The sequence below is a fragment of the Euleptes europaea genome, chromosome 8 (genome assembly GCF_029931775.1).
Source record: "Euleptes europaea isolate rEulEur1 chromosome 8, rEulEur1.hap1, whole genome shotgun sequence".
In the NCBI taxonomy this organism is placed as follows: domain Eukaryota; kingdom Metazoa; phylum Chordata; class Lepidosauria; order Squamata; family Sphaerodactylidae; genus Euleptes; species Euleptes europaea.
Genome location: NC_079319.1, coordinates 29,978,023 through 30,005,179, shown reverse-complemented (window position 1 = coordinate 30,005,179; position 27,157 = coordinate 29,978,023). Strand labels below are relative to the sequence as shown.

At 43.6% G+C, this 27,157-nt stretch overlaps 1 protein-coding gene across 2 annotated transcripts in view; it reads right to left on the bottom strand.

The window, feature by feature from the left end:
• Window positions 1–27,157, bottom strand: part of MMP16 (matrix metallopeptidase 16) — a 199,692-nt gene that overhangs the window by 171,923 nt on the left and 612 nt on the right. The window lies entirely within an intron of this gene.

Here is a 27,157-nt window from a genome sequence, read left to right as displayed (position 1 = left end):
AAGTCTTGAGCCTAGCTTTTACTAAAGAACTGCACCAGTATCTAGGTTGCACCACCACAAACTAAAAGAACGAATGGGGCTCACATGATGGAATGTCCAAACATTCACTCCATTACATTACCATGAAAAAAAGACTGGCCTAGAATCCTTCCTGAAACCTAGTTTCTATGTAGAAATATTTTCTGGACAACAAAGTACAGCACTTGAGGTGTGAATGATACAGCCCAGACATACGTTTACCATGACAGTGAGAACTGCACCCTAGAGTAGCAAACACCCATTATCCGTATCCTCCTGCATCTTGCACAAGGACATAAACCAGGCCTCTTTACAGCATCTTGTGTTGCACCATCTTTATAACATAGCAAGTCTAGTACTTACACGATGCTATTTCTCTTGTTCAGCTTCACAGAAACCAACGTGAATTAGACTAAATCAAGTTTATCCATCCTTCTTCCATTCCTCTCTCAAGTATCTCATCTATTATCCCTCACTTCTCCCCCAGCCTATAAGAAAGTTTTTCAGAAAAATTTGGAGGAAGCTTTGGATAGAGCACCCCCTGCAGCTTTTCCGTTGTCACCAGAGAAATGCCAGTAAAGGTCACATTTCATTTTCAAAACAAGCTATGTTGGTTGTCTGTATGTTTCTACACCCAGCTCAATGAGCTGGTGTGAACTAAATGGATTGGGACCAGTTTACCTAATGGACTCTATTCTCATATGAACCTGCCCAGGAACTGAGGATTTTCGTTGGAGGTACTGATCCTTATTCCACCATTATCCTACCATTATCCTAGGTGAGACAGGGCCTTTTCAGTTGCAGCAACCTGCCTTTAGAATGCCCAAACTCCATCCATCCACTTGGCATTGAGTCATCTATGTGTTTCATGCCAGGTGAAGAAATAGTTATTCTCTCAGACATCCTTCTATATACTCTATTAATTTTTGGAATTGGTTTGTATTCAAATACACAACTTCACTGGCTTTTAAGAGTTGAACTAGTTAACATGAACTTGGCTTACAGTGAGGATTTGTTCCTCATTTCAGAAACACATTCACTGCTCACCGTGTAAACAACAAAGAGCTGTGCTCAGTCATTACTTTGGAAAGACAGAAGAATTAAAGAATACCCTTTCCCTTAGTTATTACTAGGGATGAAAAAAGTCTTGCAGTTCTGCCAGGTTCCTCTCCACACCTGGCAATGCAGTCTGAAGATCTGCTACCACAAACTCCGAGGGAGCAAAAAGTAGAGGGAACAAGCAGTCCCTTGCCTCCCATGGGAGTGGATGGGATGTGGATTGCAACCCAGGCACTTAGACATGCTTCTTTATGTGCCCTGGCTTATCTCTGAGAGCTAAGAAGCATGCACCTCTGGGCTTTCAGAAGTGATCCAGGCACTTAGAGAACCATCTCTAAATGTCATGATCAAGTTTCAGACTTGAACTTACTCAGACTGCTTACCAAATTCAGGAGTCCCTTGGACTGGGACTCAATTGAATGTTCAATCCCAGAGAATGAAATCCTTGTTTTGATTGTGAAATATGATCTAAATTGTATTCCACAATCATCCCTAGTTCTTACTGACCCAGTTTGCTAGGCACCAACTGAGCTTTGGTCCAGATTGAGAGAGACAAAGTGTCTCCTGCTGAGGCTGGGCTGGCTATAGCCATACAAAAAAAAATCTAGATGAGAGTAGAAAAAAAGGGGGAAAATCACCTTAAGGAAACTGGGGAAAGGGGTGGGTAAGGAGAAAAGAGTCTTCCTTTGTCTCCAAGACTGACCAAACGGCAGAATTGGAACTATTCATCTAACTGTTGACATGCTTGGGAGTATGGGATACATTTCATTCAATAGGCCTCCACTGAACCCAGCGACATCCAGTAGGCACAGAATTCAATCCCACCTCCCCTATGAATTCATTGTGTTGGCTTCAACAGGACATAACTCCCAGCTTCAGCTTCTCGCTTACTGGCTGGTATTGTACCACTTTGCTCATATAAGTCTGAAGCCTTCCTCCAGCCCCAGGAGCCTCCCTCCGATGGCTCTTTCACCACTGGAAGAGCCGCTTCGGTTGGAAGAAGGGAGTATGACAAGCAGCCAAGTAGGCCAACAAGATGAATTTGCAATTTTTGCTCACAACAAGCAATATACCACTTCCTGCTAGAACAAATCTTAGCTAAGATGGGCAACAGAAATGACAAAATTCTTAAGAACTGGGTTCTCCAACAGCAAGCATCACAATGGATAGACAAAAATGTTTGATGTGCAAAATTTAGAAGGGGAGAAAAATGTAAAATAACTAGAAATGCAAGGAATATTTTCAGGCAGACTAGTTTGGTCTCAATATTCATGCCAGACTTGAAGGAAGGAACCCAGACTCTCATACCCACATACTGTGCATTTAAAAATGAAGAATTTGTATTTGGAATTCAAAAAAAAAGATGACTTGGTGGGCTTAAGGAAATTGTGTAGCCTTTCATTATCACAACAGTAGTTAAGAGACCAGACACAGAAAACCCAAATACACCAGGGCAGCTGGAGAAGATGTAGATTCCACTAGTGTATAAATACACGGATACCATTTAGCAACAAAGAACTTTTTCCCCCTGTCACTAGAACACGTTTTAGCTCTTTACGGATGCATAAGAAAGCAATTTCAGAACAGCTAAACAGAAAAAAAACCCATCAAAACCAATAATAAGGACAGCCATCGCAGACTAATAAACGGTAAAATCTGTAATAAATGATTAATTAGGTTTTAGTAGCCCACAGCAACATTCCGTGTTTGGGAAAACGGAGACGATACAGTCCAGGAGCATCCGTCAAGGGTTCCTCTTACCACAAGACCATATGGAGGACTGTCCCCATAGATTCTGTATCCTGTAGCAGCACAGCATCTGCCGCGCATAGCAACACTTATCTGATGTAATAGGGCCTTCTGCTCTCAGGCTGTATGAGTCATAAATCATGTGTTTTTCTCCATCCATAGTTCCCCCCCCCCCTTCGTACACTCCATAAAAGGTGGGCTGAAAATAATTAGTGCTTTAGCTGATATAATAAAAGCAACCATGGATTTGGCAAATGTACAGTTTCAGGGCAAAAATTAAAACCTGGTCAACTGCTTTTGTTACAGAAAATCCACTTTTGGAGAAGGTGATTTCTGAACAGAAAACCAGCAGGGAAGGGAGTGCTTAACCCCTTCCCTACCAGCTGCAATCCTCTCCCCAAAGCTGCTTTGCTTATGAAATTCCAGAGTGATAGTTTTCTATGGGTTGACACATGCCTGAAACATCATGGAGAGAAATGTGGCAGGAGCATGGGGACTACAGTGGAAAATTCCCACAGCATGAATTTGACCTTTTAGGGTCATGTTGAACATATCTAGGGTTGCTACCCTCCAGGTGGCACTTGGAGATTCCCTGCCATTACAACTGATCACAAGACTAGAGATCAAATTCTCTGAAGTGCTATATAACAATTGTTATCATACGGAATGCTATATTTAAATATTTTTAAATGCAACTCTCCTTATTGCAAAAAGGAAATCATATTACTCTTGGCTGGTCTCAACCCTTGGAAGCATCTGAGCTCTTTTGCATGCCTCATTATGAATCACTAAGGCAAAGCACCACTTTTCCTCACACACAGTCCTGTCATAATATTCAAAGCTCCCCCCACCCCCGCTGTCTTTGGCAGCCAAGCAACCTCTACGGGGTAAGTAAACCAAATTCTAAACATGCCAAAGAATGTTTTTATTCAGGTGTTTCAGAGCAGGGATAATGAACATATCCTCTTCTTTCATGATAGAATAAGTGATCAAACTCATACCACGTAATACATAAATATGATTTCTTTTTCTTGAAGTACATTAGCTAATAAGCCAGTATGCCAACCCCTGTCCTGAGCTCATAAAAGGTAAAAGGTCCCCTGTGCAAGCACCGGGTCATTCCTGACCCATGGGGTGAAGTCACATCCCGACGTTTACTAGGCAGATTTAGTTTACGGGGTGGTTTGCCAGTGCTTTCCCCAGTCATCTTCCCTTTACCACCAGCAAGCTGGGTACTCATCTTTACTGACCTCAGGAGGATGGAAGGCTGAGTCAACCTTGAGCCGGCTACCTGAAACCAACTTCCGTTGGGATCAAACTCAGGTCGTGAGCAGAGCTTGGACTGCAGTACTGCACCTTACCACTCTGCGCCACGGGGCTCCTATTCTGAGCTCATACCCTTGCAGATTTTCATGGAGAATGTCATTTCTTGTTTAGGGTAGAGGCTTGTCGATATAGCCCACTGGATCTCTTCCAGTTCAACTATTGTACATATTTTACTTTTTAAAAGTTCAGTACTGATATGGAGATAAAAAGGTAGCTCACGGCGCTAACGATATCATACGATAACCATAAAATCAGGAACAGCAGCAAAAATAATTTATATCTTGTTTATCCTAGGTAGAAACATTTATATCCAATATCACAAGTCCTGTGAAAAGGCTGCCTCTGGAAAGAGGTCTCTCAGATCATTTGGTCGGCCACCGTGGGAAACAAGATACTGGAGTAGATGGATCATTTGTCTGATCCTGCAAGGCTTTTCTTAGCGGACATCTCAGGAGAACAAGCACCACAATGCCAGGACGAGTACCAAGGAAGCCCTGCTCCTGGTGGATGCTAATCTTGAAATTTCAGCAGTCCTAAAGAGCTTTGATAAAGCCAGTGTTTCATTTCACATTGCCTCATCGATGGCAATTCTTTATCTAGCTTTCTAAAACTAAAATGCTAGCCAACATGAGTAATGTGTGTGTGTTCTCTATGTATATTTTTCAAATGTACAAGAACTATGATTAGCATCAATTACACTGTCTTACATACAAGGCAGACATTTCCCTTGGACTCTGTCTCCCACCAGAATCATATCAGTATTGTCTGGGTTAAGCTTCAGTGTCTTTACCCTCTTCCAACCCATTACCATCCCCAGATGGTTGTTCAGAGCAGCAGCTCTTTCATCTACTTCTGATGAAGTACGCCTGCAATATTGTCAGCTTACTGAAACCATTGCACTTCGGGCCTCCAGATCACCTCTCCCAGCAGCCGATGATAGATGTTAAACAGAATGGGGTGAGTCTTAGCCCTACAACTAGCAACATATCACCAGCGTTGCTTCTTGGGGGTCAAAGAATGACACAGAATGAAAAGTGTGAATTTGCCACATGAGCACAGATTCAAACACTGAACTGGCACAGTTCTCTCATGGACTTCCATGTGGCCTCAACCTAGGGTGCCAACTCTGAGTTGGGAAATTCCTTGAGATCTGGGGATAGAACCTGGGGAAGGGCAAGATTTGGAGACGGGAGCTCAGCAGGGATGTGATGCCATAGAATCCACCCTCCAAAGCAGTCATCTTTTCTAGATGAATTGATCTCTAATCTGGGGATCAGTTATAATTCTGGGAGAACCATAAGTCCCACCTGGAGGTTGATAACCCTACCTCAGCCATACAGGGGAGAGAAACACTTGCATAAAAGTCCTATGTAAGCTAATTAGGAAAGGTTCTTCTGGTCCCTTTGGTGATGGGATATGGTAGAGAACCTCTGCTCAACATGTGAACTAGCTACTGAGCAGTCCATGTGTAAGTAAGAATATATATTTTGCCATATGTCTCTTCCATTATATTTTATGTGAATGTATTTTTATAATGTTAATATTTATACTCATAATGTAAACGAAAGTTATATTCATATAGTATTTTATGTAATGTATTATGTACACTGTATTTATTAGTGATTCCTGATGAAGATTTATCAAAATCGGAACAGGAGAATACCGGATCCCTGTACCCATAAATAACATCGGGCTCACAGGAACAACGGTGTCCAAGTGGAGGGTCACTGTACCTGATTCAGTCTTACCTATACTCCAGATTGATACAGAATATATGCAGAATATATGCTGCATTCTCAAGGAGTACCTTGTTGATGGACTCTAGCCTTGGACTCTTGTTACATTGTTGAATGATTTGTCCACTGTTACATTGTTGAACGTATGAAAATTGAAATTATGGATTTTGTCTTGTTATATCATTACAGCACTATCTACTTTCTATATCCTTCCTTTTGTCATTTTTATCTAAAGTAAAAAGACCCATATTCTTTAGCCTTTTGTCACAGGGAAGGTGGTCCCATCCCTTGATCATTATGGCTGTCACCACAACAATGATTTCCTACCTGCCTTACTAATGTTACAGTTTCCTGCACAATGGAACCAATAACAAAGCAGACTAATAAAAGACATGGTCAAACATCAACCTTTATTCCCAGAGAAAAATTCCTGTTTGCTTCTTCCCAAAAGAAATACATTTCAGAATGGTAAGTACTATCTAGGAAACAAGGTGAGAAATCTAAGAAGGGTCAACTCAGAACTTGGGCTCAGAGACATGATGTAGATTCTCAAAGAAAAATATAAAGTATAGGGTTGCCAGTTCTGGGTTGGAAAGTGCCTGAAGATTTTGGGGGTGGAGCCTGGGGAGGGCAGGGTTTTGGGGGGGAGGGATATAAAGCCATAGAGCCCGCCTTCCAAAGCAGCCATTTTCTCCAGGGGAACTGATCTTGGTTGCCTGGAGATCAGTTGTAATAGCAGGAGATCTCCAGCCACCGCCTGGAGGTTGGCAACCCTAAAGAAGCATGTGGTAGGTTACTATTACCAAACTGAATATAGACTCTGAAGTTATCAGCATTTTCCTAAACAACTATGTTTATTAACTGTGTTCAAAAAGGAGGCATCATCGATGTTATATTACCAATAAAATAAAGTGCTGATTGCATTCATATGCTTTTAACAGAATGTCTACAGTTTACAGAGACACATCTTCACAAAAGTTCTTTGGACTCTGTTAGACTGCTGGTGGAAAGTGCCATCAAGTGACAACCAACCAATGGCAATCCAATAAGGTTTTCAAGGCAAGAGACTAACTACGCAATCCTGGGGGGGGGGGGTAGTTAAAAAGTTCCTGGGTATAGCACAGCCGCACAGCCTCCTGAGGTGGTTGCTGCCTATCTCAAGAAAAACCCCATGAAACTCTCTATTGAGTTCCACGGGCTACACATGCCTTTTTGCAGGCATAACTTGGCACCAGCAAAATGGGGCGTTCCTGGGCCAAAAGGACAAGTCCCAGGAATGCCCCATTTTATGCCAGCGCAAGCCATCGCACCAGGAAAACACTGCCAGGGAGACTGGACTGGCACCCGCAGCTCAAGCTGCCACACAGCTCCCCATGTCCAGTGTGAGTGGCCCAGCGCCAGCATCAGTGCCAGTTTAGATGGTGCAAGTGACACTAATGTCGGTGCTGGGGTCACACCTATCCCCTTATGCCTCCCCCCCCCATTTAGATTGGGCTGAAAGAGATAAAGTTTGTTATTGCCTGCATCTAGCAACCCTGAACTTCCTTGGTAGTCTCCCATCCAAATCTAACCAAGGCCAACCCTACTTAGCTTCCAAGATCTGATGAGCTCAAGCTAGCCTGGGCCATCCAAACTCAGGTTTGAAAATCAAGCAATGTTATCCTAGGTCACTCGGGAGAAAAATAACCTATTATCTCTACCCATTATTACGTCTTTCCTTGACACAAAGCTTCATGGTATGTCAATGACTTTCCTGGCAACATCCTTTAAGTACTATGGTTTTTGCTCTTAAGGCAGGTACTTCTGATTTAATGGCTCCAACAAACTGAATTAAACAAAGTTCTGCACATAACAAAAATGATACAAACATTTCTGCATCAATAAATGTTTTAACTAGGCTGCTTCACAATGACAAGTTCAGTTATTTGAACCACACATTGAATTGTGCTTTCTTTGTAAAAAAGAAACAAGACCCACAGACATCAGGGCTAAATCATGACATAACCTAATTTGACTAGTATGCCAACTGCAGAGTGAAAATTCCTTGCCTAAAATCTTTATTCCTTCTGGGATTTATTCTGCAACAACATAACTGGAGATATGACTAATTCCACACTTCCTTTTATTGACATACATATTCAACTCAACATGAAGGAGAAATCCAGAGCATTACATCAGTTGGCATGCGAATGAGATTTGCTGTACTGTAACTGAAATTAAATAATTTTTTTAAGTGCACCTTTTGAAGTGATGGTTTGAGAATTCACCCTACCTATAATCATGAAGGAGGTTTTGGAAACGATAACTGAATTACAATGTAATGGTGTTTTTAAAAAGGAACGTTTTATACAATACACAAAAGATTCCCCCCCCCCTTTTTTTTTAAAGAGAAACATTTCTGTTTGGAAGTAATAAGTGGCAAACAGAGGACTGTGAGCCTCCAAACCAAGGAAGCACAATTGTACCCACTGTTCACTGCCTTGCAATGACATTTTATGATTTCATATGAAATTAGGGTTTATGTGGAAGTCACATTGCATAGGCCACGTCTCGCATCTTTGAAATGCAGCCTGAAAATGTTTTAAATTAAATTAAATACATTGAAAGGCACAGGACAGTCTTCTTTGGACAGCAGGCTCCATCCATGCTGCCTTGATGAGCTGGAATGGGCTAGAAATTGCCCTATAGCATAAACCTAGCTAAGTAATTCAAACTACTGTTGTCAAGCCCCCTCACCAGACACTCCACAAAGATATCAACACCTTCAGTGAAAAATATGGAACCCACTGCTTTATTCTTCTCTTAAACTACCCTCTAAATTTAAGTGTCTACCAAACTTTGTGGTCCCTATTCAGTGGCACATATTAAATACAAACTAATCCCTGAGATTGACAAAGAGTCCTGTGTCTATGGGTGCCAGATCTCCTGCTTACATCACTTCCAGTAAAAACCTGAAGTGACATGGCAGACGCTCTAGCATTTTTTTTTAAAAAAAAAACTCCATTAAACCATGGAGTTGTGTTTTCTTAGTATACGAGAATGTCGAAAAGCGTCATTTTTGGTTTGACACTGCAGGGCCTCCAGATTAGAGTCCGCTGCTCTTAACCACTACACCACACAGAGTTACACCCTTCTAAAGCCAATGAAGATAATGGGCCTAGAGCGGTGTAACTCTGGTTAGGATGGCACTCACTGTTAAATATGTACATTCAGCCATTCTGCCCGTGTGTGTGCTTTAAACCCCATGGATACCTAAACAGTTCCTCCCATGGAACGACACCCCCACACTTCGTTTTGTTCAAGCAGTTAGCCCACTGCTAACCCAACATATGAAACGGCCCTCAGGAGCCTAAGCTGACAATCCGTGCCTCTGGCAAAATCCCTGTTGGCTTCAACACATTATAATAAAGCATACAATACGGCATGCAGAGCGATAACCAGCCTACCGCTGGTCCGGCCGTCGTTGTACTATGTACAAAAAAATCTTGTCATCGTTATTTAGTATAATCACTGCCTACGGAGATATATAAAAAGATGACTAACAAAAACAAAAAAAATCATTGACATCGTTTCCGGATAATTACAGGGCTCTGAAGGAACCGTGATAGACAAAGTCACCGAACGAGAATCAGGCTGTTATCAGCTCTTCCTTACAGGCAAACTTAAGGCACTCCTATGCTGATAACAAACAGCGCATCTCTAACAAAAGCAAACTGATCTGCTGGCTTTCTGTTGCAAACTCCTGGATGCTTCACTGTAAGCTGCCGATGTCACTGTACTGCTCTCCCTCAGCCACTCAGTAGGAGCCTGTTGCTATATATTTTCTCCAACACAGCTAAATAATTCATCAGGGCATGGTGCTTTGTGAATAGGCCAGATTGCAGGCGTCGGGCCAACACCAAGGTCACCATGGAGACACACAAGCCTCAGCAGCCTCCTCCTCTTACCCAGTTAACATGAAGCACATACTGTGCAAGGAAACAGCCATGTCCATGTTACCAGGCAGGGGTATGCTGAAAGGGCAGGAAGAATTCTCATCAAGGTCTCAGCTGCTTCCCCCCCCCAAAAAAAAAAAATCACTGCCACCAAGAAACAGCTAATGAAAACAGCCATGTTTGTACAGACAACTGAAATCGTTTAAAGTCTTAATTTAAGGCACATCAAGGAAAACTTTGGGTCCAGTTCTTTAAAACGGGAACAAAAAATAAGTAGATCAGGCCTATTAACTATTCCACACAACAGCAGAGCTGTATTCAAGTTTGGTCCCCTTACTTAATGAAAACGTTATATAAGCCCACAAACAGGCTTTCATCTCCTCCAAAGGAAAGAGAAGTAAGTAATCACTTGAATGTTTTAACTACCAATAGCCAAGCATGGCTTTCTTTTAACTAGATGGGTGTTTAAAAAGATGCAAACCAAGTATGATTTTTGTTAAATAAGACTTGTTCAAACTTGAAGTTTACTTAGTTGGGAATGAAATCTACCACTAATAAAGGAAACTACAGCTACAGTTCTTTTGAGATGTGCATGTTCATCCTTTATTTCTCCAGAGATTAACGGTGGCTAGTACCTTCTTCAAGCACTGCTAGAAATGCTTCATCTGAAATATCCATGGCCAATGCAACATTAACTGATGCTGTAGTCATTTTTTTCTCTCTCAAGCTAAGCATCATTTTTTTTTACATGACATTACTTTGCAGACCATTCTTAAGTAACACTGCTGTTGTTTAAAACAGCCCATGTACACTGCCAACAGCTCTCTACAAAGACAAGAAAATGCTCACTATGCTGTGTCCTTACTAAGCACGATTCACTAGTTTTGCTCTCACTGCAGAAGTGCTGAGCAAACACTGGAGACGGGAACATCTGCCACCTATACAAGCACCTCACCATACAGAAGAGGGCTCACTGCCTGCAGAAGGACAGAATGGTGAGCATCTACCTCTACATTCAGCACAGAAAAACACATTTATAGAGGTGTTGATGAATCAAGAATGAGTTTACTAAACTGTCTCAGAACACACCAAAGTTGTTTATTTCCACTTGGCTGACAGCAGAAGCCACCACTGGTATGCCAGTGGCAATTACTACGGCCAATGCTTGTTGGTACCCTTTGAACTTCCTAATATCTGGGGACCCCCTCCCCAATGAAGCTGTATTATAAGGACATGCCTTCAGTTTATGTGAGATGCCGTCTTGAACTACATGGACTCCCCTTTGCCCAGTGGACCAAAAGAATGTTCATGTGTCTTAGGACATACTCAATACACATCTGTATGTTTACAATGCAGGTGGATATCAGTATGTGTGGGAGATAATGCTTTCAGGAAAGCTTGTGTGCATATTATTGATTTTGTCACTGAGGAACCTTTAGAAACTTATCAGGAAACTGCAGACTGTTTGATAATGACTGCTCAAAATAATGTTGATAGGTTTAGCAAGTAAACTAACTGTTGGGTGTTCAGAATTCTGAAAAGAAGAATATCAACAGTTTTGTGCCAAAGTAAGAGAGCAATCTATGGTCAACTATTTTTCTCCAGAGATGAGTAGCAGAAGTAGTAGTAGTGTGCTTCTGGAGTGTGAGGGAAGATCACAGTTGCTCCTCTTAAAGAAATCATGAAGAGGCCACAGCCGGCATTAACTCAGCCAGTCATCACAGTGAGAGCAACAAAGTACCTCAGCCCTGTACTATTTCCCACCCCTTCCAGCCCATGCTCGCTATGACTTAAACCGGTCTATAGAATCAAGCCTGTGTTACTCACACAGCGATGCTGAACACGAGCTTGCCTGGCAGCAGGATGGCAGGATTTGTTAAAGCCGGCGCTTTCAAGAAGTCTTGCAAATGATATAATTGCAGTCTTTAAAAGTCAGCCTTTCGAAAAACAGCATGTGATAGCACTCAAAAGGAATCCTTTGACCTTTCCAGAGCAGCAACTTCTAATAGCAGCAGGAAAAGTACACGGGAGAACAATGCAACATCTATCGAGAAGGACAAGAGATTGAGCAGAGACAAGGTTGCTCAGAAGAAGCCAGGAATTAAAAAGTGCTGCTATAGGATCCTGTATTTTTATATTTCTTCTGTTTAAAAATCTGCAGCTGAATGATATTCTAGAGGGCAAATGAAAAAATTCACCATCCTTATACCTTCTTTTGGTGTAACACCGAAATCCGGCATAAACACAACACTTACAGTGCTATGCTGTACAGCGTTAGACCCTTCTAAACCACTGACTTCAATAGGCTTAGAAGGGTGCAACTCTGCTTAGGATGGCAGTACTGATTGTAGCTTAATCCTGAGTTGCTGCCTTATCCCAGTTCAAGTTATCAAATGTACAGCATGGCATACTAGTCCATTGGTCAATTGGATCTTGTCACTTGACCAACTATAGTTTTAACGATGTTTTAACTCTGTAATACTGGTCAAAGACAGCAATAAATTATTATGGAATTATTATCAGACTGTGGTCAAGTATTGCCAAAAGTCCCTGAAGCCAAATATGCCACAATGTACATTGCGGCTGACCTTTATTAATATAGTGTCATTTGTTAGCAAGAACAAGAGTGCTCATCCTCTTGCCCCAAAGATGGAAGCCTAAGAGTACAGCAAAGATTCTTTCACTGGCCTAAACCTGCAGACATCTCAAACAGGAATTGGCCTGCTGCCTACGTAACACAGCCATCCTTAAAAAGTGACTTCTGTTTTAATTTATCACCACCACGTTGCATTATTTATGTTTTCACTGAATTTTAAAAATAAACCACTTTTACTTATAGAGAGCATATCTAACCTTGTGAAAAGTTATTCATAATGCATTACAACGATTTAAAAATGAGTTTCACAACAGCTGTTAACCAGTATCTTTTTTTTTTTGTAACTAGCATCAGTATTAAAGCTATTGATCATTAGAGTTTTATTGTTTTGATGAGAGAGGAGTTCCATGCCAGCTCTCTCACTTTCCAAAACCCGCTGTAGGTAACACAAGCATTGGTTGTAGATAGTAGGAATATGTGCTTGCAATGTCTACATCCTATCCCTGCACAAGCCTGAACAGAGGGGTGATCTGCTATGTATCCACTGGAGTCCCAAAGAGCTATAGGTTGAATCCTATGAACTACAGACTTAACATGTCCGTGGACACAGACCTTCTATGTCTTCCCCTTACAGCCCTGCATAACCCCCAAAAATCCATGCTGAGAATGGGGGCAAAAAAATGTCACATGGGACAAAAAATGTCAAATGGGGCTGGGGAAAGGAAGGACAGCCTAGATTCAAATCTCCACTCTGCAAAGACACTTGAACACATGAAGCTGCCTAATACTGAATCAGACCCTTGGTCCCTCAAGGTCAGTATTGTCTACTCAGACCGGCAGTGGCTCTCCAGGGTCTCAGGCAAAGGTCTTTCACATCACCTTACTTGCCGAGCCCCTTTAACTGGAGATGCTGGGGATTGAACATGCCAAGCAGATGCTCTACCACTGAGCCACAGCCCCCTTGGGCTAGACATTATCTTTCAGTCCCGCCCACCTCACAGGATTGTATTGGGGATAAGACAATATGGAGGATATTACATATACCACCTTGAGTTCCTTGGAGCAAAAATTGGATAAAACTGTACTAAATAAAACAAATAAACCACAAATGGAAGCTCAGAGGAACAAGCTGTTAGGTCATGCCAGGGGGAGGGAACACCACCCAATCGTCCCTCCTCGGTGCAGTCCTGCCCACCACACGAGGGTCCTCAGCATCAGCTTTGGATGCCGGGGAGTTGCAGGGGAAAGGCAGTGTGGGACAGATCCACCACTCTAAGTGCTGAGCTCACAATCCCTAAGATCCAACTCTTTATGGTCAGAAAATATTGTCACAATGATGACAACCACTGATGAGATACACAACAGGAAGACTTGGGCTAAAAAAAAAAGAGATAGAAAAGTCTCATAGCAGGATTGGGTTTTCATTGAAAAACCCAAAAGTGCAGTCCACCGGGCAGCTGTTGTGATCAAGCTCCACTAAAATGAACTGCACAGCTTCCATTCTGTTCAGTGAAATTGACACAGGACAACTTCTCCGCAGATTAGTTCCCAAACTAACCACCAGTACAGAGAAACGAAGCTGTACGCACCACGTAACAAGTGAAATTACTACACCTCTCAATGTTATTACTAGCATTTAATATTAATCTGAATTCTTCACAGACAGGAACTGCGAGACCTTAAATACCCCTACTCACACATTAAAAGATATTTGGAATGAATTGGAAAGAAAGCAGCGTGGTGTGAATGGTTGCTAAGCAACTGAGTAAAGTAAAGGGCTCCAAAACAGCGCGTGATCTTCCTATTTTATAAAGATAAAGCTCTAAGCACAATTATTTTTTTAAATCTATTTCAGCTCTAAAAAATGTTTACGCCTGGTGCTGCAATTTAGATTCTTGTATCTGTAAATGCACAGCTAAAACCAAAATATAAATGGGATGTACAGTTCGTCACCAATATAACACTCTCACCTTTTTTCCTGCCCTTGGTGTAATGTGCACACACAGGCTACAAGCAAAACCCTGTTCCGATTGTGTACGTTATCAATACACAAAAGGGCAACTGCAACAACTCCCGATCCTAGCCTCCACACGTTCCTTGCTCTTTTGTGAAGAGAGGCTATATGCCTATGAGTTGTACACATGTATTGCACGGTTGCCAACTCTGGCTTGGGAAATTCCTGGAGATTCGAGGCGGTACCTAAGGAAGGCAGAATTTGGGAAGGGAGCTCAGCAGGGATGTGGTACCACAGAGCCCACCCTCCAAAGCTGCCATTTTCTTTAGAGGAACTGATCTTCGTAGCGTGAAAAGGAGCTGCAATTCCAGGTCAACTCCTGGGCCTACCTGGAGGTTGCTAACCCTAAATGTAGGACGTCTCTTCACAGTTAGGTTTCCTGCAACATGCCACGTACCACATTTTGCATACCACTTACACATGGAGGACCCCTCTTGTTCATGAAAGTAACCTTCAGTGTACGGAAGTTGGGAGGCGAGCCAATGAGGTCAACCCCAACCCCCCAACCTCCCCATTCTTCTGCCTGCAAAGAAGGATAATCTTGTATAGTGCAACACAGTCCAGAAAGGTTAGTATGACGCACCCCCCTTCCAACCGCTTCAATATCCCACTCACTCAGCCCGACCGTATATGCTGAGGGGAAAAGGCGTTGGCCTGAGTATATTTGTGAGGAGAATTATTTTCCTTCTCCTCCAGTCCCACATCCGTATTTACCTCAGTGAGAAATAGGAGACAAGAGGCTTTTCAACTTAAACAGAGAAAAGAGGGAAGTTTATTTAACAGAACTCACAGAAATAGGTTTTCAAGGAAAAGGCAGAATATTTTGGAGGGAAAACTCAGAGTTAGATTGATGCAAGCAAGATTACTTCAGAGAAATAGCTTAGATGTTCCCTTTCACTCAAGTCACTTTCAGTTCTCAAGCTTAGTTCTACCTCACAGAACTATTATTCAGACGTTCAGACTCTCAGTCTGTCATTCAGCTTCAGACTCTCACTCTGTCCCCAGCCTAGCTCTCTCTCTGACTACCCCACCTAAGTGGCTGTAATCCTCCACACCTTCCTGCTACCGGAATAGCTCTACCCCAGAGACTAATTCCCCTTTGTGACCTGAGAATGGGCCCTCTCTAACCCAATTCTCACTCCTGTCACTCCCACAGGTTGTGTGTGTCAGTAGCTTTGGCTTTAACAGAACCCCTCAGGTTCACAGAGTACAGTCTGGCTTCTTCGTCTCTTCACCCAGCTCTGAGTCTAACACAGCCTTCTGTGGCTGGTCCCAAGCTTCGACTACTTTCACAGCCTTCTATCCAGGCTGGGTCCCAAACTTCGAATGCTTTCTTGGTCTCTCTCAGCTCAGAGTGTCAGCTCTCTGGCTCCACCTACTCTTCGCCTGTCAGCTATCTTATGATAAGCTCGTCCGCATGACTGGCGTGCCCCACAGAAGCCGCTATTACATTTGCATGCACATGTCCTTAAATTAGCATCCCAAAAAAAATCAAAGGATTGGGTCTTTTGAACTTGAGCTTATTTTAGAAATGTGCATCTATCTATATGCCACCCAACTGTAACTTTATAAAATTGAACAGCGTCCTGAAAAGTGCATCAGGAGAGCTGAGATGCCCAGTACAAGCAATGACCTTTCAGATACTTTCAACTAAAACTGACAAAAGGAGGCATAAATATTAAACCAGTTAAAGAAAATAGCAGGGCTGCACTGAGAAGAAACAACAATTGACAAGGTATTAAATTCAACCTACTATTGCGCCACGTGAGACCAAAAAAAATCACCTTCTCAAGATCTTCTCATAAACCATTCATGTGTTTATTTATAATATTTACAAAACAACTTTCCTCTAAAAAAAATAGTAGATTACAAAACTGAACTATCACCACAAATAAAAATAAAGTGCAGCATTACCCAGGCTTCTAAAGTACAATTCCAACATATCCGCCAACTAAAATGAAAATACAAACACCACCCACCTAACAACAGTTGGCCAAAGATCCCAAACCACGGAAGCCATCCATTCTTGTATTTCATTAGGCAACCACTACTCAAGAACTCGTTTTTCAGCCCCTTCAAATTACAGAATCATGGAAGGGGCCATAGAGGCCATCTAGTCCAACCCCCTGCTCAATGCAGGATCAGCCTACAGCAAGGGTGGGGAACGTCAGGCCTGGGGGCCATATAAGGCCTGAGAAATCATTTGGTCTGGCCCTTCATGGGTCCTGGCAGATCTCTAGCTCAGAAGTATCTAAGACTGGCGATCCACCCCCTCCCGCGGACAGGAATAGCCTCTATTCAAGGCGGATGTGAGTTTGTTTTGCCGAGAAAGGGAACCTTTTTTTCCCCTTGCAGAAGAGTCGTTAGCTATGGAGTTGCTAGGACTGCCCAAGGAACTGTGTTAACCCTTTCCCACCCGGGCTGTGGAGAAATGTATTCCCTCTGTACTGCAAGAGGGCTGGGGGCAGAAGTGGTGACAATGGAGGGGTAAAGGGATCAGGGCCAGAATGTGCGGGGGGGGGGGGGGTTCTTAGACAGTGTGTCCTTATTTCATGCCTGCAGGCGAAGGTAGCAGGAGCCGGCTGTAGAATCCGGCCCCAACCATGTGAAGCAGGAGCAACTCTGGCGTGCGGCCAAACAGCTGACCATCCTGTGCCACCAGGTAGGCAAGTACACCACTGGCTGGATGCCTGCCTGCTTCGAGGGGTCATCTGGGGCAGCTGCCTGCTTGGACTTGGTTGGCTAATTTTAAAGTTGATAATTTAGTATGGCCCGTGAATTATGTTATAAATATCCAAATAGCCCTTGGCGGAAAAAAGGTTCCCCACCCCTGGCCTAGAGCATCCCTGACAAGTGCTTGTCCAGCCTCTGCTTAAAGACTGCCAGTGAAGGGGAGCTCACCTCCTCCCTAGGTAGCTGATTCCACTGTCGAACAACTCTTACTGTAAAATCACTGGTGAGTGCCTTTCCTATCTCCAACAGAAAGCTGTTCCACAAAGCAGAGACAGCTACCCCAAAAGCCCCTAAACAGGCAGCAGTTGATTGCACATTAGCGGGGGGCGGGGGGTGGCAGGCAGACCAAAAGCATTGCTGTGTCAAGTGGAGTAAATGTGCAGGCTCATCCAAGGCAAGATGGTCCTTCAAGTATATACGACTCATGTAATGAACAGGTTGTAATGGCACCCCCCCAGCACTTTGAATTGGACCTGGAACCAAACTGGTAACCAATGGCATACTGGGAGTTATATGCTCCCAGCAGCTAACATCATAACCAAGAAGGACAAAGGCCTAAAATGCAGATAATGGCGTTCACAGATACCACACTGAAAAGATCCATACAACCAAGACCAGATGGTGCTACAGACTCCAGTGCTACATGATGACAAATCAGCATAAAGTTTAGAGTTTATCTGAGACTTTATTGGCAAAAACATACGCGAAAACATCATCGCTAAATGCCAGATTTCTGTATTATTATGACTGGCCTTTTGAAGTCATCAATTGAGCAATCATCCTAAACAATTCAGCTGGATGATAGTCTGCTAGTACAATAGTAGCAGAAGTATGTGTGTCGCCACCTCAAAGGTTTTCAAATAATTTCAATAGTGTGTTCTACCAGTTCTGGCCTCAGTTTTCTGTCAACAACTGTGTAGACCTGTCTGCACCATTTTTAGTTCTCTCAGCTGTGGTAAAAACCTTGAAACTGGACTCTTACTAGAATAGGGGACAGAATATGGGGGAGCAACTCTGTTAATAGCCTTCTGGAGCCAGATATTCCAGCTCCAACCATGACATCAAAAAGAGCAGCGTACAGGCTCTAGAGTTCCCCAGGGCATCTCATAATCTCATCAGGCTCTCAGGCAGACCACCCTAACTGGTCCACTGTACGTGCTGAGAAGGGGTGGCACTCTCACTCAAGTCTTCAACAGATAGCAGTCTGACCATGACACAAGAAGAATCCCCAGCCTATCTACTATGCTACCAACACAACCTAAGACATACCCAGAGAAACCATAAAGTCCTCCTGAGCCTGACCAGCCAAGGACACCTCCACATGGATAATCATCATCCCACAGCCACCTCTGCCAGGGCACCTATTGGAAGTAGGCAGTAAACCTATTTGTTCCTGGATTCAAACAGAAGGTACTCACAATGACAGTAAACTCAATGAGAGTATTAGTGTTAACTATGAAACCGCTCTTAGAAGACAACGACAACCCCTGTCACCATCCCAAAGTTTAGGGTTGATGGAGAACTACATAACTCACCTGGGATCAAGAGCATAGCATCATAGGACCATAGAGTTGGAAAGGGTCATATAGGCCATCTAGTCTAACTCCCTGATGAATGCAGGATCAGCTTAAAGCATCCCTGACAAGTGTTCATCCAACGGCTGCTTGAAGACTGCCAGTGAGGGCAGTCATCATTCAGCCAACTTTTAGTTACGCCAAACAATACCCTCTTCAACTACCAAATCTCAAAGCAAGTATTCTTTACTCCGACACTGCTTTGACACTACACAACATCAAGATGCAAGTGCAGTTAAACTAGGAGTCCTCCAACCTGCATCCTATGAGGACAGGATGGAGATCTGAAAGGTAGTGAGCCTAAAAAAAGCACTAACTCTTCTCACAGACGCACCATTTCTCCCACTGCCATTATCTATGAAGCATCCCAATGATACTCACAGTCATACTTGGAAGAAAATAAAATCAATCACTTCAGTACAACATATCACCACAATACAAAAGACCAGAAGAACACTGTTATCACCCCACCCTCCACATCTAAGGGCTAACCATCACAACCTACCACATGATAACTATAGATCTCTTCATAACTACCCAACAGTGGGACTGGCTAAGGCCAAAACTGCATGCCAGAGAGGGATGACAGTTCTATTGATTAGTATATAATACAGCTGTATGTTAAATTGGAACAATGTATATGTTTTAGAAATTGGTTTAAAAAAGAAAAGAAATAACATCCACCAGCACCTTACTGCAAAGAGGGATCTCTTGTATATTTCATACTCACCTCCATCAAATTCATTAAGTAGTTGTTTGTTTTTGTACAAGATGGAACTCGTTGGTCATTTTTTAAAACAAGTGCTATATGAAATGCTTGCATGCTGTCAAGGGATCCCAAGACAATGAGCACATACTCATTCAGCCAGTATAGTACCAGTATCAGGAGTAACCTTAATGAGATCAGAGGTGGTGAGATTAGAGCCACTCACAAAATCACTGTGACAGGTCAAAAGCACGGGTATCTGATGAAGGGAGTTTTGATTCTCAAAAGCTTACACTCTGGAAATTTTATGGGTCTTGGCAGTGCTACCACCATGGTTACCCACCAGAAACAGGGAACCAACCAGAAAGTCAGTCCCACTCCAACACCATCATTCAAGAACAAATGCCCATTATCATCTTTGTTCATTACATCAACATGGCTGGCATGACCACGGTCTCGGGATGGGGTGTGCAGGAAGTAATGATAATAACCCTCTCGGTTAATGTGCTCTAAAATGCACGCCAATGTATATCCCCCCCCACCTCTGATATAGTTAGGTTTTGTTTTTGTTGTTATCAAGGCTGCATTAGGATACTATAGCACCCAACTTCCAGTTAAATAGCACATTTAAATGTGAAGACCCAATGGAAGGGGAGGATCTCTACTGCCCCATTTTCCCACCCATTACTACTACCCAAAATAGTAGTAATGCACACACACACAAGCACACCCTTTGCAGTGAGGCTTTACCTCCAGTTGTATGCTTAAACATACTTTGCTTAGAAGAAATTTCCATTTGAAATAAACAGGGACTTACTTCCAAGTAAATGTCCTTAAGGATCAGCATGTGAAGATAAACACACAGAGAAGGAAAGGTCATATGTAATGATCCAGCAACAGCAGACCACTAATTGTGAAGTCTGTTAGCAGTTAAAAAACAAAAGAGGTTTTCAGCTGCTGGTTGCCATGGGGAAGAAAATTCTACATATTTGACACTTATTTCTCCCGGGTTTCCATACTGCTGTTGTTTGTTCCCTAATAAGCAATTTAATTGTCATGCTTATTAAAAGGGGAAGCTTAAACTCACTTAAGGAATTGCTTAAAGTAGGACTTGCTAAACAAATCTCTCTGGATAGGTCTCAAGCAAGTATTTATCATTATCAACAACATATAGACAAGACATAATACAGAAGCTGCATTGGAAGAGGAAGTGCAAACAAATAGCCGCAGCCTAACCAAGTTGGAGGCTGCAGCATGGTGGAAGAGCATATGCTTTGCACACAGAAAGTCGCAGGCTCACTTCCTGACATCTCCAGTTAAAGTGGGCGAAGGTAGGCTTTGGGAAGGACCTTTGAACACATGAAGCTGCCTTATACTGAATCAGACCCTTGGTCCATTGAAGTCAGTATTGTCTACTCAGACCGGCAGCGGTTCTCCGAGGTCTCAGGCAGAGGTCCTTCACATCACCTACTTGCCTAGTCCCTTTAACTGGAGATGCCAGGGATTGAACCTGGGATCGTCCGTATGCCAAGCAGATGCTCTACCACTGAGCCACAGCCCCTCCCCACTCAGCCACACCTTTCTATCCCTGGCACCCTGGAGAGCTACTACCAGCTAGAGTAGTTAATATTGAACTAGGTTGAACAGTGGTGTGATTCGGCAGAAGGAAGCTTCGTATGTTTAATAAGAAGTAGGTCACACTGAGCAGCACCATACACATAATTTTGTGGTTGTTAAGCAGATGCTGGACAGGATCTCCAAATTATCTGCATTTTACATTTGGCAAAGTCCAAGCTCAATTTAGTAACTGATGATTACAAGAAGTCTACTTATAAAAGGAATGTTGAACAAAGGTAGAAGCACTATTTTGGTGTCTACAAGATGCTCACAGGAAAATATGTTTTTCCCCCTAGAATTCTAGTTTTAAAAGTGCAAAAACTGATTGAAGAAACAATTGTTCATAGCTCTTTTGTAATAAAGGATTCCATATCAGTATGACTGATGATGATAAATAATGATAGCATGGATTAATGAGGATCAATAGCAAAATTCTCATTGATTTGCACAGTGCCAGGATTGCATATTGATTGTAAGAGAGCAATGAAGCCAAAACCTCACGCTGACCAAATAACAGGTTTGAAAATAACTAGTTGCCTGGCCACTTGTGGAAAGTCAGAGCTGCCTCTAGGCAAGGACATTTTCACTGAAGTTGGTTAATCTTTTCTTTGGATCACTAAAAAAGAAATAATCAGTGTGCGCAGGCAGACTACTACTTTTTGTGCACTTGCTTGCGGAGCTGTGAAATAAAACGGCATTGCCTTTTTAACTTAATAAATTATTCTAAACTCATTTATGCATGAATAGGACATAACAAATATGCGTGTTTAGGATCACAGTATCTACAAAATGGCATAATATCAAGAAACGGTGATCAACGAGGACATTATTCAACTCGTTTGGGGAGGAGCCGTTGCTCAGTGGTAGAGCATCTGCTTGGCATGCAGAAGGTCCCAGGTTCAATCCCCAGCATCTCCAGTTAAAGGGACTAGGCAAGTAGCTGATGTGAAAGACCCCTGCCTGAGACCCTGGAGAGCCACTGCCGGTCTGAGTAGACAATACTGACTTCGATGGACCAAGGGTCTGATTCAGTAAAAGGCAGCTTCATGTGTTCAACTCATCACGGACATTCATAACCATCATTATTCATTAGCAAGGCTGGATTCCATGCAACTTAACAAGACTCCTGTTTCTGAAAAGACCACCAAAACTGTTGTCTGCAGTAGACATGGCTGCCTGCCAGCTCAAAGACAGCACCAGACCTATGACATGATTCTGTTTCCCTGCCACAACTCCCCCACCAGGCTCAAAGGCAAGATGATATGGAAAGAGAATCATCCTGGTTTTCTCTCTCTTGGTGAGGAAGTGTCTGGGTTTGCTCTTTTGCTCTCACACTGTACACCAAGAGGGCATAAAAGCTGCCAACAGACCGTAGGAGAGCCACAGTTTGAGTGCTGGACTTGGAAAACCCAAATTTAAATCCCCACCGGGGCCATGAAGCTCATAGGGTGACCTGTGAGCAGTCACCCTCTCTCAGGCTAACAAGACTGTGAACAAAAAATGGGACGCATGCCCATCATGAGCTCCGTGGAGGAAGAGGGAGATTTAAATGTGAGATGGAGCATGCTGTAAGGGAACCTTCCACCCTCACTAAAACTGGCTGGAAGACAAATATGAGATAATTCAGCCCTTGTGATATCTTCCCTAGTATTCTGAACCTGGAAATGATGTTACTGATGGACTGTGAAGAATTTGGCTGAGATAGGACAATCCCCTGCAAACACAGTTGGCTTGCCCTACTTCTTCAGTGTTCAATCTGTCAAAGTAAGCTTTTGCTTATGAAAACTATGCACTACAACAAATTTTCTAGCAAGTCTTCATTGCTACAGTAAAGTTGCTACAACAGAATCTCAATGAAACTTGAATGCCTTTCCTCACCAGTTAGAGCCAGTGTGGTCTAGGGTTAAGAGAGTCACACTAGTATCTGGGAGACTCGGGTTCGAAACCCTACTCATGTCATGGACATTTGCTGGGTGACCTTGGACCAATCACACTTTCTCAGCCTAGCCTACCTCACAGGGTTGTTGTGAGGATAACATGGAGAACAATGTAAGCTGCTTTGGGTCCCCACTGGGAGAGAAAGGCAGGGGGATGAATGAATTAAATAAATAAATAAAACCCAATGGAAAATAAACCCAAGTACACAGGCATCCAGAGAAGACACGGCCCTTATCATTGTGGTTAACCAACCATCCAGCCAACCAGATCACAACACAGACTGAGAGTAGCAAATCCATGTCTGTAAACCAAAAACTGCAGGCCCTGTGATCCCCATATTGAACTGTTACACATGATCCATTAGCTTCAGAAGCATATTTGCATATATAAACAAATTGCACATGGAGATCTGCTGCCTCTGTTGAAACAAACACAGCAGTATTTGTGGGCAAATGAGCTCCCATGTAAATCAGTATTCTGCCTCTTAAGAGAGATCACAAGGTTATGGCTAAGACTTCCAAGTTCTAAATTTCCATACAGTTTTCCTGCTTTACAGACTTCACACTGGTCAGTCTACAATCTTCTTATAAGGTTAACGGTACACCAATGAGACATGGAACATCAGCAGCTATGGTTGAATCCACATCACTGAAAGGCCTAGTGTCAACAATTATACAATAATTCTGACATTTAAGTGTTCTTATCAAGATAAATTTGCAGCTGAACCACAGCAAGATTTATGAAGTCTATGTGATACATATAGAAGTTCATATATATACATTGTAAATTTGAGCCATACCTTTAAACCCTTCTGCCTAAATTTCTGCCTTTGAAAAATACAAATATGAAGTGAAAACCATAACACAACACCACATGCATTCTAGACACTGATGCCATAAGTCATTAATAACAAAGAATGTAAATTTACAACAGCAGGTACCCACCGGAAAGTATGTTTACAAAGTGTGCAACAGGGCCACAAGTATGTTATTTTAGGGCTTTTAGAACAGTGCAGAATGGTCAGGAACAAGACAGATCATTCATGTTCCCATCAAAGAATGACCACAGCTAGATTAGATTCTGCTTTCAAAACTACCAACAATGTGTGTTCAGCAGCCATAAATCCAATTCCATGGACTCTGGCACATAACTGCCCTCTCATTTCTGTGTTTATTTAAATTGCTCTTGGAAGAGAATTTGCTGTGCTCAAGGATGGATGGGGCTTTTGTGATTTATTGTCCCGTATAAGTGTTTTATGGGGCTGATGCTGACACAGAGAAATGCATGGCACAGCATCGCCAGACTGCTGCCAAGTTCTCAGCCTCACGTTCTCTCTGCATGTGGCCATGGCTGTTCCCATTTTTACAACAAATGGCACTTGAGAAGCTCTCAGCCTTGCTCAAAGATAAATGGAAATTAATTTTCCTTCAGACCAGTCGCAGGGACCACGCTGATCTCAAGGAGGCAGAGCGAGATAAGATGGCATACCACCACGTGCTCTAACACTGCAACAGGAAGGTTATCCCAGGACTGGAAAAAGCCCAGCCAACTGGTCCCTGGGCAGCTCAACATTTAGCACTGGCATCTAGGAATCTGAAATCGTTTCCTAGGCCTGGATGGTTCTCCCTTCGATTTTGCCAAAACCCGTCAACATGACAGAACAAAGCTGGACCATATGGACTTAGAATCCAAACACACCTGCGCTGCTGACAGTAAGCTCTGGAACAACCACAATGACATACTTGGTCATAAAAAAATGAAACATTACAGAAGAAGGAATACTGACCCCCCCCCCCGCCAGTTCCAGCCCTGCCCCGTTAACTAGCCTGCTGCTGCCCTGCGTTGTCCAATGTAAGATGCTCTTTTCACATTTGCTGTTATTGGCCTCTTCCTCGAGTCTCAATAGACTCTCCTTTCACTCCTCGTACCCGAGCACCATCTGCTCCTGGCCTGTTTCCTGTGGAGTAGGCTGCTGGCACAGCAACCTGCAACGCCAGGAAGAAGCGTGTCTACGCGCCTGAATGTCTTGTTCTTCACCCGGCAGCCACTACCAAGGCAAGAAATGACAGGCCGGTCTTTTCTCAGGGTTACTCCACATCACATTAAAAAAGAATGGGAAGAGTAGACGAAACAAGAAAAATAAGCTTGGCTGACGGACCGTTCACGGTTCGGTGGTCCCCAAGGACCGTAATCAGAGTTGAGCCAAGGTGCGCTTAGGCCCTGTACAAATGATATTGTTCCAGCTACAAAGAGCTCGGTTGTCATGTCGTGGGCAAACGGACTGGAAACTTAGGTACTTGGTGTATGAATAAGCTAAGATGATACATGGCAGCGGGACCAATGAAAAAACACAGAACTGAATTCCCACACTGAAGAGGTGGAGGAAAGGTTCATATGTGAGGGTGTGTTGTATGAGAGAGACTTTATGAAGAAAAGCCAAAGAAATCTTAAAAGAGAGGTACACACTAGGGCTTGCTTGAGAAAGGCAGACCACAAAAGCTGTAAAAAATAAATGATAGGATTTTAGATAATTTGGTAATGGAAGATTGTTGTTTTTTAACAGAACTAAGGCGGCGGTCATGTATGGGCAGGCTAAGGAAGGGGGTCTTCGTTACTGAAAAGGAGGGACACAAACCAGATTCAGGGGATTAAAAGAAAAGGAGTCAGTGTGAACGAAAAGGACAGATGTGCATGAAAAAAAGGAAAGGTTTGAAAGTGTGCCGGAGTCAGAAAAGCTCCAAACTGCAGACACTGTACTGAAGTACAGGAAAAAAAACAAGTGGAGTCTCATGCAAGAATGAGAGTTGTATATGTGTGGTCTCCCCGGTACAGAAGTTCAAAGAGCGGCAGAGGAAGGAGATGAAAGGTAACTGTCTGGAGAGCAGGGAACTTATGAGAGCCAACCAGATGAAAAAGAGAGAAAGTTACAGCGAGGTGCATCTGCAAAAAAGAGAAAATGAATGGGGAAAGGGGGAACACCTGCATCTCTAAAGAGACATAGACAAACAACAGAAGGGGGGAAGAGATACTAACAGCAGAGGAGGAGAAAGTGAAGCCTGCCTTGAGCTGAAGCGCCTGAGCCTACCCACATTTCCTCAGAAGCAGTGCCCCAGGCTGAAAAGCCACTTCCAAGTTGGCATCCCTCGGAAGTGCCTGAAATCCCGACCTAAAAGGAAAGCATCACACCCTTCTCCCCCCCCCCAAAAAAAAACTTGGGCTGGGACCAGAAAATGCCTTTTAAAAGAAGGGGGGGGGTCCTAACCGGACGGTGCTGGCGAAACAGGAGCGGATGCTACCAGGGTGCTGCTGCTCACCTCCCGGCATTTTCACCAAACTGCAGGAAGTTGCTGCAACTTTTCCGCTCGGAGCTGCCGGAGGGGGACATCCGCGGCAGCCCTGCGCCCCGGCCCGCAGCCGCCAACCGAGCCCTCCGGCCCTCGCGAGCGACAAAAGGGGCCCGGCCGGGCTCAAAAACCCCTCGCCCCCTGGAAAGCGACCGGAGGGGGCCCGATCGCCAGCCGAAGCGTCCGGATCCGACGCCCGCCCCCCCGCCCCTTTGGAAGCCGGCTTCCCCGTTCCCACCCATCCCTGCAAAAGGGCAGCGCCGGGACACAACGGGGGGGGGGGGCCTCCGGCTAGCGTGGCTTCCCCGCGGCACGGGAGCAGAGGGGGATCCCGAGGCCGGGAGGCGTCCTCGCCCGGGGGGGGGGCAGGCAAACCCCGAGAGGACGTGGGGCCGGGACCCGTCGCTTTTGCGCCCTGGGCAAGGCTGTTCGCGCCCCCCGCCCCCCATCGCGAACCAATTGTCAGCAGCAGACGTCTTGCATTATTATTGATTATTGATTGCATTGCTACCCCGCTCTCCCCAAGCCGAAGGTTGGGCTCCGAGAGGCTCCCACCGTCCAAAACACAACAAAGCCATAACCCACGAAAACAGTTTAAAACGAAGGCCGTCACATATTGGGATAAGCTGGCAAAAATGGATTTTTCTACTTTAATTAGAGAGTTATAGAAACTAGTTGGAATATTCTTAGATTGGACTGTTAATCGATATTTTTTAAAACTGTTAAGACGCTTCTTCGGAAGTCGGGCGATGGGTCACTTTTTTAAGGTGGGTGGAGGGTTGAAGGGGTATCTTTGTGGATTTTATAATTGG